The sequence below is a fragment of the Lepidochelys kempii genome, chromosome 1 (genome assembly GCF_965140285.1).
Source record: "Lepidochelys kempii isolate rLepKem1 chromosome 1, rLepKem1.hap1, whole genome shotgun sequence".
NCBI classification, from domain to species: Eukaryota; Metazoa; Chordata; order Testudines; family Cheloniidae; genus Lepidochelys; species Lepidochelys kempii.
In genome coordinates, this window is record NC_136380.1 from 217950779 (window position 1) to 217955658 (window position 4880).

The 4880-nt window shown below is 42.1% G+C and overlaps 1 long non-coding RNA gene across 1 annotated transcript; it reads right to left on the bottom strand.

Moving 5' to 3' along the window:
- Positions 1-1199: 1199 nt before the first annotated feature.
- LOC144929498 (uncharacterized) lies at positions 1200-4583 on the bottom strand. Its single transcript, XR_013634754.1, has 2 exons — positions 1647-4583; positions 1200-1402 (listed from the first exon to the last, which is right to left on the bottom strand). It is a non-coding gene; the product is annotated as an uncharacterized LOC144929498 (long non-coding RNA).
- Between the last annotated feature and the right edge of the window lie 297 nt (positions 4584-4880).

The window sequence follows — 4880 nt, forward strand, 5'->3', positions numbered from 1 at the left end:
AACTGCACCAGCTTCCAACCTGGTCAGATGCAAGTAGTTAGTTTTAACCTAAAAAGCCCTTTTTGTGCTTTAGGTCCTGGACAGACACTGCCTCTCTCCGTCTCGTAACATCCTAGGACAGCTGCCATCAGCTATGGCACTTGAGTTTGGCTCTAGTTTTGCATGTCCAGAAGATCTCAACAAAGGGGTATAATGTTGAATTTTGTCAATCCTTATAGTACTTCGCAAAGCCTTCTGCAGTCTTTGCCCTGGCTCTTAAAGAGGGATGTGAAACTGAAGTTCTTGGCTTCTACCAGAAGGAAAGAGTTCATTGACTTGTGTCAATTTAGATTTCTTGTAAATTTGTTTCAATCTTTATATCACACACACCTAAAACTTTCCAAAGGCAAATTATAAAGTTAGCATTAGTCAAAATTTACTTTTCTTATATATTGTATTTTATTAATATCTTGCAGTTCCCTACCATGGTGAAATGTCCAGAATATGCACGTTCTGCATCTCAGGTTCTTTTTTAACACACATTCCTAACTATCACATGAAATAGATATTGTAATAAGTATATGGCTACCTAGGACATCACTGTTATAAGTATTTCACTGTGGCCCCTTGGAACTTCATAGCAACAGTTGGGGTAAAACTCAGACCCTCCTACTCCAAAAGCACAATCTAACCACTTAAAGCATTTCCATTTGGTGTCAGCAATACATGACCTATGACACACAGCTGAGCATTTCTGACTGGTGCACACACTCTGCCGTAGGTCATTACAATATGTTTTGTATTATGGTTTTATTGATTTTTCTTTTAAAACTCTGCTGGAATAAACATTTTGTTTTGGTTTTTGGTTTCTTTTAAGTCACTTGTCTTATTATCTGGATTTATAGCGGAGATCTGATAAAACTGAAGACCTGATGTTTAGTTTCTAAAGCACTTGGGAAAGTAAATTCATCACAACTCTACACCATGCCCACTCCATAAAGCGTTTTGGCATCTTTCAGAATGAAACATGCTGGGGAAATACAAATTCTCCATCCTGTATCTTTAAAATATCTTAGAGTTAGTGACAGGTCTTCACTGTACCAGTGCTGTGAGGTCATCACATTTCTGATGTCAGCTGACACTTTGAGAAATTAATCACAAGACAGAGGAATACGTTTACAGAGAAACAACTACTGAAAAGAACCTCAAACTTCTGTGAGTTACAATTCACAACACTTTAATTTAGTTTTTCCACGTAACAAAGGCAGCATCACTGTGGCTGCTATCATCTCATCTCAAACTCTGTCTGTCGTCCCACACTTATGCAGTTCTGTTCTCTCATCCCTTCATCATCGAGAGTAACGGAGTGAGAAAAAGTATTCCCGTAAAGGGGAAAGAAGGATCTCTTGCCGCTTCACAATGCCTAGAGAAATAAACCACAGAAAATCAGTCTCCATCAGAATATACAATCAGAAATTCAAGCAGGCATCACAAAAACCACCACCACCAATTGGCAGTCTTAGTAGACATGCCAAGAACTAAATAGGGCATGGAGACCAAAACTCCCCTCTTGACCTTAAGGAAGGTCCCTCCAGCTCAGGGGGTGAGGAGCAGTAGAGGCTATGTGCCCTGAGGGAGAAGTTTAACCACTGATGCCTGTGTGTTACCTGTCCTGTGTATAGAAGATTTCAATCTCTGGGGCTGATAATCCAGCACCTTTCACCAGTATTACATTCCTGCAGAAATATTTCATGAGAGAAATGTGTGTAAAATGTCTATCAGAGTCAAACTGCAACCGCTCTCTCTCTTCCCAGCTCTCCCACTGACAAAGCCTTGGAATCTGCCACATGGAAGACAAACATTTCTGGCATTCAGGGAGGGGCACAAAGCCTCCTACAACAGATTGTGATGTTGGGCTACTGCTCCCATATGCTGCCCCACAGATGGGCAGGGAAGGTAATTAGAATGCTGGTGTGGGTTCTATCATCCTTGTGTTTGTCAGATGGATGGGGCCGTATGGTGTTCTCACTCCCCTGAAGAAACTTAAGCAATTCATCTTGAGTGTCTTCCTAAAGCATCTAGAGTATATTGCAAGTTGTGTGCATAACACACAACAGCAGCAAAATGCCAATACCTGGAGAGAGCGGAGACTGACTGACACACAGTATTCCACACCAAAGTGGTGACGAAGAAAAACTTTGCACAAGGATACTGGGGGAAATCCTATTCTTATAAAAATGGCAATGAAGTCTTTAAGGTATAGACAGAGCCATAGCTGTCTTCCCATCCCCCACCAAAGCCATCCTGCCATCACTAACCATCTTGGCCTCTACCCCACAACTGCATTAAGGCATTGAAAAGTGAAGCTAGTATATGTATATACCAGTACTACCCACTCCCCTCTCTCTGCTGAAGCTTTAGGTTTCTGGGCTCATGGAGCTGTGCTCCACAGCACTTCCTGTTTATTTATTTACCTATGTAATAAGAATATGAATAATATGCACTTCTACAACTCCTCCCTTCCAAGAATCGAAGTGCTTTACAGGCATTAATGAATTAAGCCTCACAACACCCCCATGAGGGAAGTCAATATGCTCAATTTCCCCCCATGCTTCCTTTGTGAATAATGGAGGAAGCCTGCGTGGTGAAACTGAATGAATTCCTCAAGGTGGCAGCAAGTTTGTGGCAAGGGCAGGATCAGAACCCAGGATTTCTAACTCCCAGTCCAAGTAATTTAACCATAATAGCATCCTTCTCCTTGTCAAACTCAAATTACCACACAATTTTCCAAAGACTCCACCATATAATACAAAGAATTCATATGATGGACTCAGAACAAAAATCCCTCGGAACAATAACTACACAAATCTTTTTATGTTACCATAAAACAGTATCTATTATCAACTAGATTCTAGTTTGCTGCCCAACCACAAAATATAGGTCCATCTCATACTGCCCTAGTTTAACCCAAGGATTTAACATTGCTACATAAATGCAGTGTATCTATAAATGAAATAACAGTACAGGACCACAGAAAAAAATCATGAAAAAAATATTTGGAGGTCAGAAAGCAGCTGCCATTTTCTGTAGCAGTTATGTACTATTCGTGCTCTGCAAATTCAAAGAAAGATTTTTGTAGTGCGCCCTAAAACAGAACTCCCCCTTACCATCATGCTGAGCATGGTATAAATATGCAGGCAGACTGAGTAAAGTCTGGACCCAACCACTACCTCTTTCCCTTTGTGGAATGACTCTGAGCGTTCACAGGGAGGAGAAGAGAGTCTAAATGACAGTATTTGAAAGGGTATGCCTAGACTAGTATAAAAGGTGTATTTTTAAAACATTAGCTAAAATATTTTAAAACTCTAGAGTAGACCAGGAAAGCTGTATTTTAATAGGTGTTAAAACCCCTCCTGGGAGTTCCCCTCAACCAGCTAACATGTTAAAATACAACTTGCTCGCTCTACAGACATTTGAAAATACGTTATTTTAAACATTTTTGCTAACGTTAAAAAAAAGAAAAACACCTTTAATCGTAGTCTAGTCAAACCCGAGAACTAAGATTCACTGGTAGGTAGGTTTTGGCTAGGTACCCGTTCAGTCTAATCCTCCCACCTCCCCGATCTCAATTCTCAACAGCAGAGGGCTTTCTGCAGCCAGCCATTCTTTTAGTAAGACATATACACAACCACACCAGGAAGCTATAAAAAGCCAGTCACAAAGGATGCAGTTATTCAAGGCAGGCAGCACTTTCAACTTCCCCCTCCTTCTGTTTCTCTTCCTCCCTTACTAAACAGCAGGTCTGATCCTCTCCCAGCAATATCAATGAGTGCATGATTGGAACCAGACTGGATGGAACCTGCCTTATATTTTACAGGCAAAATTACTGCTTACCAAAAACGCAGCTATGTTCCCCTCCCCCTTCCCACTCTGCTCCCTACAGGAGAGAAATTCCAGAGACTGGGAATGGGCAATGAAGTGACAAAACCATCCCTCTCCCACCCCCAGGCACTTTGCTCTTAGGAACAGTGCTACAGCAAAGAGAAACCTCTGCATATTCTAGTGATGCTATTTCTGTCTTTCCTATGCAGCAACTTGCCACCAAATCAGAAATGGACAATACCACAAAATAGACATAGGGGACGAAACCCACTAATATCTTTTTACGAAGCCCTCTTCTGGGCAAGTGTTCAATCTACTGAGCCTCCGCCATACTGTTCCTCTCTGTCACTTATATACTTTGGCAACACTTGCATCTCTTGTCATGCAATTAAAGAGAGTTTTGATTTGCTATCAGAAACTCCCCACTCTCTCTCTGCACCCCACCCAGCCCCTGCGTTTTTTTCTGACATGCTGTAGAGGAGAAGAAAAAAAGAGGGTTTCTGAAGAGAACAAAAGGAAAATGGAGAAATACCCTGACAATGCCCTGCCTCAGCAAAACGTAAATGCCACTCTTTGTCCCAGCCTAATCCACGCTGGCAGGGCTGGAGGGGTGGGGGAGGCTGAAGCCCCTCCCCTTTTCATTAATGCACCTCCTCTTCCACCCCCCCCCCCTTGGACTCTCTGAAAAGAAATACAAGCCATTCCACTCCCTTCTTGGGTCTCTTTACCAGTGCAGGGTTGCAGCAAACACAGGGCACTCTGCTCTGTGCTGCATCGGACGGGGAAAGCAGACTGGATAGACGTTGACTTGCAAAAAAATGGAAAAAAACATTAATTTAATCCCCACTTTTCTTGCATCTCAGAAAACTTTGCTGAACACCTAAAATGGCTACCTCAAGCCTTGCCTTTGTGAGCAAGGCTCACATTTCTATACCCCTACCTCCCCAATTCAACTACCAAGATCAGCTGGAGATGCCTTATGAGTAGGACCCTACCAAATTCTTGGCTGTGAAAAACGT